Here is a 9,214-nt window from a genome sequence, read left to right as displayed (position 1 = left end):
AGGGCCGCAAGGATAATATTAATTGAAGTCAACTAAAAAAGATAAAGGGCAAAACAGAAGTCATGTCATGTGAGATGGCTTATTTAGAATTTGGAAATCTAAATGCAGAAGGCTCAGAGCTCCATTGCAAGAGGACGGGGGAAGGGAATCTGCTTCTGGGATCGGCGCCACACCACGCAGGCAAATCTGTCCTCCGCTTCAGTTTTCCACTGTCTCTTTTTTAATTGAGTTTTTAGCCCATAGATAATAATTATGTAGATCTTTTTCCAAATCTGCTGTTTCAATTCTGTGACTCTTTGTTCAGGTTTCTGATCCAGTCCACAATCCAACCGCCTACCTGATAATATAGTTTAATATCAGGCACATCCTTCCTCTTTCTCTCACCCTGTTAAACTTTGAACCCAATTCTTGGCTTTTTGTCATTCTGTATGAACTTATTTATTTGCCCCGCCTTTCCTTCAAAGTTTTTCCCTGTATATGAATAGTAACATCTGAAATTTTTTTTAAAAATGAATGTTGGTAATATATTCATTTTTACTGTGGAAATTCTTCCTGGCCATGAAATGTTTGATTTGGGGGTCTGCAAAGTGAGGCTCTCCAGATGTTCATGGACTACAATTCCTATCAGCCCCGGCCATGGCAGGGGCTGATAGGAATTGTACTCCATGAACATCTGGAGAGCCGCAGGTATTTTTTAGACCATCTTTGCAAGTTGTGTTTCCGCCCACATTATTTTATAGTGGTCTTTAAATAATGTATTGTTTTGTCTGGTCAGGTCTATTCCCAGTTCTTTAATTGTATTTGGCATCACAATACGTCCTGCAGTCTTTCCTTTTTCTTCTGCTTTGCTGAAATTTTACAATTATTGTAGTCTTCCTATTCATGTTATTGACCAAGATGAATCAAAATGTTTTGATTTGTTCTATGATACGTTGCATCAATAAGAGAGGGTTTGAAATTGTCCGCATTGCATTGTCCACATTAAACTCTTCACCGACCGCACACATTTGGTTTTAGTGAGCATTCTGCATCATTAAATCTAAATTGCCTTAACAGATCAGGTGCTCGGAGGAGCAGCAGAAGGCCATTGCTTTCACATCCTGCCTGTGAGCTCCCAAAGGCACCTGGTGAGCCACTGAGAGTAGCAGAGTGCTGGACTAGATGGGCTCTGGTCTGATCCAGCTGGCTTGTTCTTATGTTCTTAAGGCCCTTGCTTTCACATCCTGCAGGTGAGCTCCCAAAGGCACCTGGTGGGCCACTGAGAGTAGCAGAGTGCTGGACTAGATGGGCTCTGGTCTGATCCAGCTGGCTCGTTCTTATGTTCTTAATCCCAAAACCTTCTTGAAGAACTTGGCAGTGTGTGAAGTTGTTGGTTTTCTAGGTAGTTTTGGTTTCAGATTAATCATGGACTGGCTGTCTTGAGGAGGTGTCAACTATTCTGGGTGAATAATTCTTGCCAGGAGAAACGAATAGCCCTTCTGGGTGGAATTGATTGTTCTCTGATAGTCAGGAATTCTTGGCAGGGGAGTGGGGGTGTCTGTGTGGAGCTTCAGCAAAAATAGATCTTGCCTGAAATTGATTGCCACAAATATTACACCCATGCGTACTCCAACTCACTAGGTGAGTAACATTTCAACATTATCTTACAATCATAAATATACAAGAAAGATTTTTGTAAGTCAGTACAGTATGGTGAAATTGATTGCCAGCCACATGGATTCAGGTGGGCAGCTATGTTAGTAGAACATCATTTGAATCCAGTGGCACCTTTAAAGATCAATTAATTTTCCCAGGGTTTTCAGCTTTCACAAATTCTTTGACACATGGAAACATCTGCCCTGGAAATTGTTAGTCTTTGAGGTGCTCCTGTGTGATGAGACAATTATTCGCATATCTTATGTCTGGATTGCTTGGTCTGTGAGAATTATTCTCACCTACCCAGTAGTTTCAAAAGGATCTTGGCAGATAAGGCCCGCTAAGAGGGCAACTTTATCTGCAATAGTACAATAATTATGTGAGTTCTGTGTTGAACCTTGCAGCAGTACACTAGACAGAAACATATAGAGAGTTAATTATCTTTCTTGAAAAAAGACACAACTCTTTAGGCAAGATAATGAAAAATAGACCTAAGAACAAATTAATCCTCAAATCAGTGGAAAACTCTGCAATGCCAGGAAAATCAGTGCGGGCACGGTTTAATGAATGAGCTTTGATCAGATTTCAAAGAACACTCTTAGGATGCTTTCAAAGGTTTAGGAGCCCAAAGACAGAGATCTCGGCTCTGCTCGTTGACACTTTGTTCGTGGGAATCTGAGTACTTTTTAATAGGTTTCAAGATTGCCTGAAGTTGTGATTCTACCACCTGAGAGCCAGCATGAAGAAGAAGAGTTTGGATTTATATCCCCCCTTTCTCCCCTGTAGGAGACTCAAAGGGACTTACAATCTCCTTGCCCTTCCCCCCTCACAACAAACACCCTGTGAGGTAGGTGGGGCTGAGAGAGCTCCGAGAAGCTGTGACTAGCCCAAGGTCACCCAGCTGGCGTGTGAATTCCCCAGATAAGCCTCCACAACTCAAGCGGCAGAGCTGGGAATCAAACCCGGTTCCTCCAGATTTGATACACGAGCTCTTAACCTCCTACGCCACTTCTGCTCCTGATATTCTATTCTATGATGCAGTGGTTAAGAGCAGGAGGATTCTAATCTGGAGAACCGGGTCTGATTCCCCACTCCTCCACCTGAGTGGCAGAGGCTTATCTGGTGAACCAGATCTGTTTCCTCAGTCCTGCATTCCTGCTGGTGACCCTGGGCTAGTCATAGTTCTCTCAGAACTCCCTCAGCCCCACCTGCCTCACCAGGGGTCTGTTGTGGGAAGAGGAGGAGAAAGGAGCTTTTCAGCCCCCTTGAGTCTCCTTACAGGAGAGAAAGGTGGGGTATAAATCCAAACTCCTCCTCTTCTTCTTCCCCTTGCTGTGGAAGAGGGTGGCTGAGGTGGTGTTGATCAAGGCTGATTCTGTTCCAGGTTGGACTGATGAGGTGATTTGCAAACTTTAGTTAGGGTTTGGTTGATCAGGTGAAGAGCTGGCGACAGGGCTGGGGCGAGGGGGAACTGCACCCCCACCATGCCCAGGAACACCCCTGAACTGGCGCGCGCTCAGGACAAGACGAGGCCCCCTGCCCCCTGGGTGCTATGTGTCTGGCTGGCGGGGTGGGGGTGGGGGGTTGGTGGCATTTCCTGGGTCCAGCCAAAAGAGAATCTTGGAGGAGCAGCTGTGAGGAGTGTTGCTTTTGGTCATATCCAGAGACAGTCTCCTCCGAAGGAGGGAGAGAAACATGGAGCAGCGGAGCAGGCCGGCTGAGCCTAGAGAGGTGAGGCATTCAGAGCTGTCCTGCAAGGAACCTGAAAGTTCCCGTTAACCCCCCAAAGTGGGCTCCGCTGTGTGGCCAACCTTAAGCCAGCGCTCAGAGCTGTCTCGTGGGTTCCAGGCAAGGCTGGGCAGGGCTCTTGTTACACCTCAAGCACTCATTGCGGGGGGAGAGGAGTTGCCCATCAGGCATGAACCAGGAAGTGATGTCCGTACGACACTAGGGTTTTTTTTCAAACTCTATGGTAAAACCGTGGAGTTTGGATGGAATCATGACACGTCATACCAGTGCACTGACATCACTTCTGGATTGGATCCAGGTGGTGAGGCATGGCCATGATACCTTTCCCGCATTTCCCCACCACCTGCCGCTCCTGCCAGTTGCCCAGTGGAAGGTCCTGGAGCACCTATTCAGAACCTGCTTGTGATCCACAGGCCTCTGCTTCCACGGACCCAGGCGCCCGAGTGGTGCAGCCAGCAGCCTGTCCTCTCCTTGCTTGCTTGCAGGAGTGGTCAGTTGCAGCTCTCAGCCCCGGCCAAAGGTTTCCAGAAACAGACCAGGCGGGCCCATCCCTTCCAGCCTTTCCGAAAGTCCACAAGACTGTTCGCTTGACGGCTGAGAATGTAATTGGTTCCAGAGGGCCGAGCACTTCAGTCGAGGTTACATGTCAAAAGTTGCAGCTTAGCCTGGGTCTTTAACTTGCTGCGCCAAAAACTTCGTGGAGGATTTGAACGATTCGGAGCCGGAGGGCGCACTTGAAAACCCAAGAAGACTAACGAGTGAGCAGTTGAGTGTCATGTCAGGTTTAAACCAGGAAGAAAAATATGCAAGCACAGGGTGAAGCACGGAAGGGCCAGAACTCTCTGGCAGAGCGCATTTTGCGCATGCAGCAGGGGCCAGCATGTCCCTTTACGAAGAACCCAGGAAGCAGAAGAAGAAGAGAAGAAGAGTTTGGATTTATATCCCCCCTTTCACTCCTGCAGGAGACTCAAAGGGGCTGACAATCTCCTTGCCCTTCCCCCCTCACAACAAATGCCCTGCGAGGTAGGTGGGGCTGAGAGAGCTCAGAAGAGCTGTGACTAGCCCAAGGTCACCCAGCTGGCGTGTGTGGGAGTGCACAGGCTAATCTGAATTCCCCAGATAAGCCTCCACAGCTCAGGCGGCAGAGCTGGGAATCAAATCTGGTTCCTCCAGATTCGATACACGAGCTCTTAACCTCCTACGCCGCTGCTGCTCCAGGGCCATGATGCAGAGGCAGCCAATGGCAAGGAGCCTCTGGACATCTCTTGCTATGGCCTGGATGGTCCAGGCTGGCCCTGGCCAGTACTTGGAAGGGAGGCAACGGAGGAATGTTAGGGTTGTGACACGGAGGCAGGAAATGGCAACACCGCCCCTGAACATCTCTCGGCTTGGAAGGCCAATGAGGTTGCCATGACTCAGCTGTGACTTGATAGAGAGTTAAATGAGCTAGATGACATCAGGGGAAGAATCTCCCGCACGGACTTGCTACGGGAGGGGATTCTGGGCCCCATGAAGTTGGAGGGCATGACTGGCCTCCTGATCAAAACCAGGGAGCAGATATCAAAAGGGAAAAGGAAACAAGGGAGCTGACTGAAGTGGAACATGCTGTACTACCGAGTGACTAAAATTGCCCTCGTGTTGCTTAAGCAACATGTGTGCTTGAGTCATGCTGTAGAAATAAGTCTTCTAGACGTCATACGTGACTGTGCTGGTCATGGTGCCAACCAAAAGTGTAGCAACTCTGGACTTGCGTCTGAGCTGGGTTTGGAACTGGGGTGATTGTTGTTGAACCACCTGGGAGCAACAACCACCGGGCAACGAAGCCCACGATTCCTGTCAGTGGAAAGTTGTCCCCAAATCTAAAACAATCATTCCTCTGGATCAATCACTGATTAAGTGACAGGAATCAGAGAGCAGGAATAATGGACCATTCTTGGTGTGTGTGTGTGGGGGGGTGTGTGGGGGTGTGTGTGAAGCAATGGGGTCTCATAAAGATTGGGACCGGGTGTGTGTAGTTTATTCATAAATTATCTGGAATTGTGGGTAAACAGCAGTGGCGTAGGAGGTTAAGAGCTCGTGTATCTAATCTGGAGGAACCGGGTTTGATTCCCAGCTCTGCCGCCTGAGCTGGGGAGGCTTATCTGGGGAATTCAGATTAGCCTGTACACTCCCACACACGCCAGCTGGGTGACCTTGGGCTAGTCACAGCTTCTCGGAGCTCTCTCAGCCCCACCTACCTCACAGGGTGTTTGTTGTTGGGGGGGGGGGGAAGGGCAAGGAGATTGTCAGCCCCTTTGAGTCTCCTGCAGGAGAGAAAGGGGGGATATAAATCCAAACTCCTCCTCCTCCTCCTCCTCTTCTTCTTCTTCTTCTTCTGAACACTGTACAGTTTTGGTGGCAATATCTCAACAAGGATGCTGCAGAGCTGAAAATGAGCAGACGGGGGCAGCCAAGATTTAGGTGTTTGGTTGATTTTACCCCACCCATCCTTAAAAGGTCAGGCTCAGGGAGAAACACCCTCCCTAGGACGAAAGGCTGAAGAGTCTGTGACTTTGCAGTCTGACGAGGAGGTATCTAAGGAGCCTGTAGAACACAGTTCTGCTGTGGGAGGAAAGAGAGAGCTTTCTGTCTCTCTCCCGTCACCCTAGACTTCAGGGGCACCCAATGAGGCTCGGGGGCAATAGGTCTAGAGCAGACCAAAGGTGACGCTTCTTTGCCCTTCTTAGGTTGTGGAATTCACTGCAAGTGGAAACAGTGGCCGGTAGGAGCACAGGTGGCTTTAGAGGGCGGCTGGGGAATTTGGCAATCAATGGCTGCGAGCAAAGGTGAGTTCGGGGCAGCTGGTGTACAGAAACAGCAGCAGACCTGACGACCCCACTGCCAGGAGGCAGGAGCCGGCGCCGCCGCCGCCAGGGAAGACTTTGGCCTCTCCTTCACCCTGTGTCCTGTTGTGACCTCCTGGGAGGACTCCTGGCCTTGAATGACCACCCCTTTCTGTGTGGCTGTAGGTGAGAAGGCTACTCCAAGGGCTAGGCCTTCCTGCTCCACTGACCGCTGGGGGGCCATCCACTGGGGGCATTTGTGTCAGGGGCTCCAGTGTTTGGGACAGCCTCTCAGGAGAGGGGCGGATGGATGGATGCTTCTCTGGAAAGAGTGCCAGGTGGAATTGTCCAGGGGGCATCCTGGAGTCACCTGGCAGGTAGCAGGAGCCGAGGACCGACACGGGTCCGGCCCTTGGTTGTGTGCTGGACTTTAGGCGGCATCAGCTCCTATGTTTCTGTGTTGTGTTGGAGAGCGATTGTGTATTCCTGGTGCGTTTTTTCTAGTTGGAGGAGGAACGGATGGCAAACCGGGGCCTCCGTAGGCAGCCTAGTGCTGTGGTGGCGAACCTTTGGCACTCCAGATGTTATGGACTACAATTCCCATTAGCCCCTGCCAATTGGCCATGCTGGCAGGGGCTGATGGGAATTGTAGTCCATAACATCTGGAGTGCCAAAAATTCGCCACCACTGGCCTAGTAGCTCGAAAACCCATTCTGCCTCACCTCCCCGTCTTGCAAAACATGCTGGAAAGCAAATGGTGATAGCAAGGCCAGCAATTTGGTCATCAAAATCTCTCTCTCTCTCTCTCTCTGTGGCAGTTGGAATATATTTCCTGCAGCCTTGTCTACAGAGCAGACCTGCATAGCACACACTTCTATCATCAGCATTCCGCCAAAAGCCACTTATTTCCTCCCCCCCCCCAAAAAAACACATGCACACAAAGAGAGACCGGCAGAATCCAGTCCCCCCCCCCCCCCCCCGCTCCCCACAGTTCTGTGCCACGGCCACTCCTGGCTCTTGCTTTCACAACTGCTCTTACGGCTGGCGCTCCCCAAGGCGAGCGGAGGACGATGCGCTTCGAAGCAACCACAGAAAATTCGTGGCCCTCCATTTCTGCCTCCAGTGGAACCCACAGAAAAACGGGAATGGGCTGCAAGTCTTCGGAGACTTAATGAGAGCCTGTGCGGTGTTGTGATTAAGAGTGTCCGACTACTACCTGGGAGGCCCAGGTTCGAAACCACGCTCATGCCCTGAAACCAGTCACAGGAAACGCTTCTTCACGCCACGTGTGATTGGTGTTTGGAAGATGCTGCCACAGGAGGTGGTGATGGCCACTCACCTGGATAGCTTTAAAAGGGGCTTGGACAGATTGATGGAGGAGAAGTTGACTTATGGCTACCAATCTTGATCCTCTTTGATCTGAGGTTGCAAATGCCTTAGCAGACCAGGTGCTCGGGAGCAGCAGCAGCAGCAGCAGAAGGCCCTTGCTTTCCCATCCTGCCTGTGAGCTCCCCAAGGCACCTGGTGGGCCACTGCGAGTAGCAGAGAGCTGGACTAGATGGACTCTGGTCTGATCCAGCAGGCTTGTTCTTATGTTCTTATGTCCTCGGCATCATGTGCCTCACAACATTTTCCTGAGAAGAGAATGATGCCAGCCTCCGTGGGTCCCCTCCCCACTGAGGAGAAACGCAGGGTATAAAAGAATTAAACAAAACAAATGTCCCCATGTTTAGGGTATACTAATAGCTAATAGCTGTTTAATCCAATGAAATCACCCCCCGCCCAGAGCCGAAGTGTCACTCTCCTTTTGGTTCAGATGGTCTCTCGGGTAATGGATCAGTCAGTGTGACGCACATCCCAATTCCCACAGCCAACGGGTCAACATTGCAATGCTCTTCCTGTCCCCCCAATTATACAGCTACATGTCACAAGTGACTTCACCGGGGAGAAATGCATCCCAGGACTCTGTTGTTCATTGCTCCACATTTTTCTCCCCTGCTACTCACCAAGTCCCAAAGGAATTAAGAGACATTTCCCACTCAGCGTAACTCAGGCAGATGATATTTCATTACCATTTCTCAATTAACCCGTTACCTAAAAAATCTCCTGTTTTGACTAGTTCAGGAGGAACCCATCAACAGTCAGCTTCTGGCAGGGATGACAGAAGCTAATCAACTCTTTTGTTACAAAAACTGAGGCAAAAGCCTTAAGTTGAACTTGTTCACCTTTGAACCATTGCATTTATTTCATTTAAGTTGCCCCAGGTTTGCTGTAAAAAGCTTCTGTCTGCGTGGCCTCAGTCTAGAGATTTAAGCATCCATGGGGTCATATTGGCTAGTAGATGTAATCGCTGTTGGTCATAGTTTCCAGAAAACTCCTGGTGTCCTTTTACCGCTGTGCTATAGAGAGTGTCTTAACCTACTGCATCTGTGTATGGTTCTCCAGTTGCACAGTGGCGGATAGGAGGCGCTCCAAAGGGTGATCACTCCTGCACAGAGGATCATCGGCTGCCCTCTCCCCTCCTTGGAAGAACTCTATGATTCCCGAAGCCTAAAGAAAGCCCAAAATATTCTGAGAGACCCGTCTCATCCAGCTCGCTCTCTGTTTGAACTGTTGCCATCCGGCAGACGATACAGGTCTATCAAAACTAGGACAAAGAGGCTTAGAGACAGCTTCTACTCCAGAGCTGTGGCGATGCTGAACTCCGCGGCTTTGTGTTGATGTGTTTGGGGCTGTGTAGGGATGGGTGGAGGAAGTGAGGGTGGGGTATGAGTCTGGAATTGTGCGCATTGAGGAATGCTGCTGTAAATTTCGTTGTGCGTGCACAATGACAATAAAATGCTTATGCTTAAAAGGTTTAAATGAGTGAGGATCCAGAATGGCAGCACAGGAAAACAGACTGAGAAGTCATCTGATGCTGCTGCGAAGATCCCAAACCTGTGACCTCCTGCTGTGGTTAAATGGGCAAAGGTGGATCAGGTTAAGCTGAACCCTGACAAGACAGAAGT

This window comes from Sphaerodactylus townsendi, linkage group LG06 (genome assembly GCF_021028975.2).
Source record: "Sphaerodactylus townsendi isolate TG3544 linkage group LG06, MPM_Stown_v2.3, whole genome shotgun sequence".
NCBI classification, from domain to species: Eukaryota; Metazoa; Chordata; class Lepidosauria; order Squamata; family Sphaerodactylidae; genus Sphaerodactylus; species Sphaerodactylus townsendi.
This window is presented reverse-complemented; position numbering follows the sequence as displayed.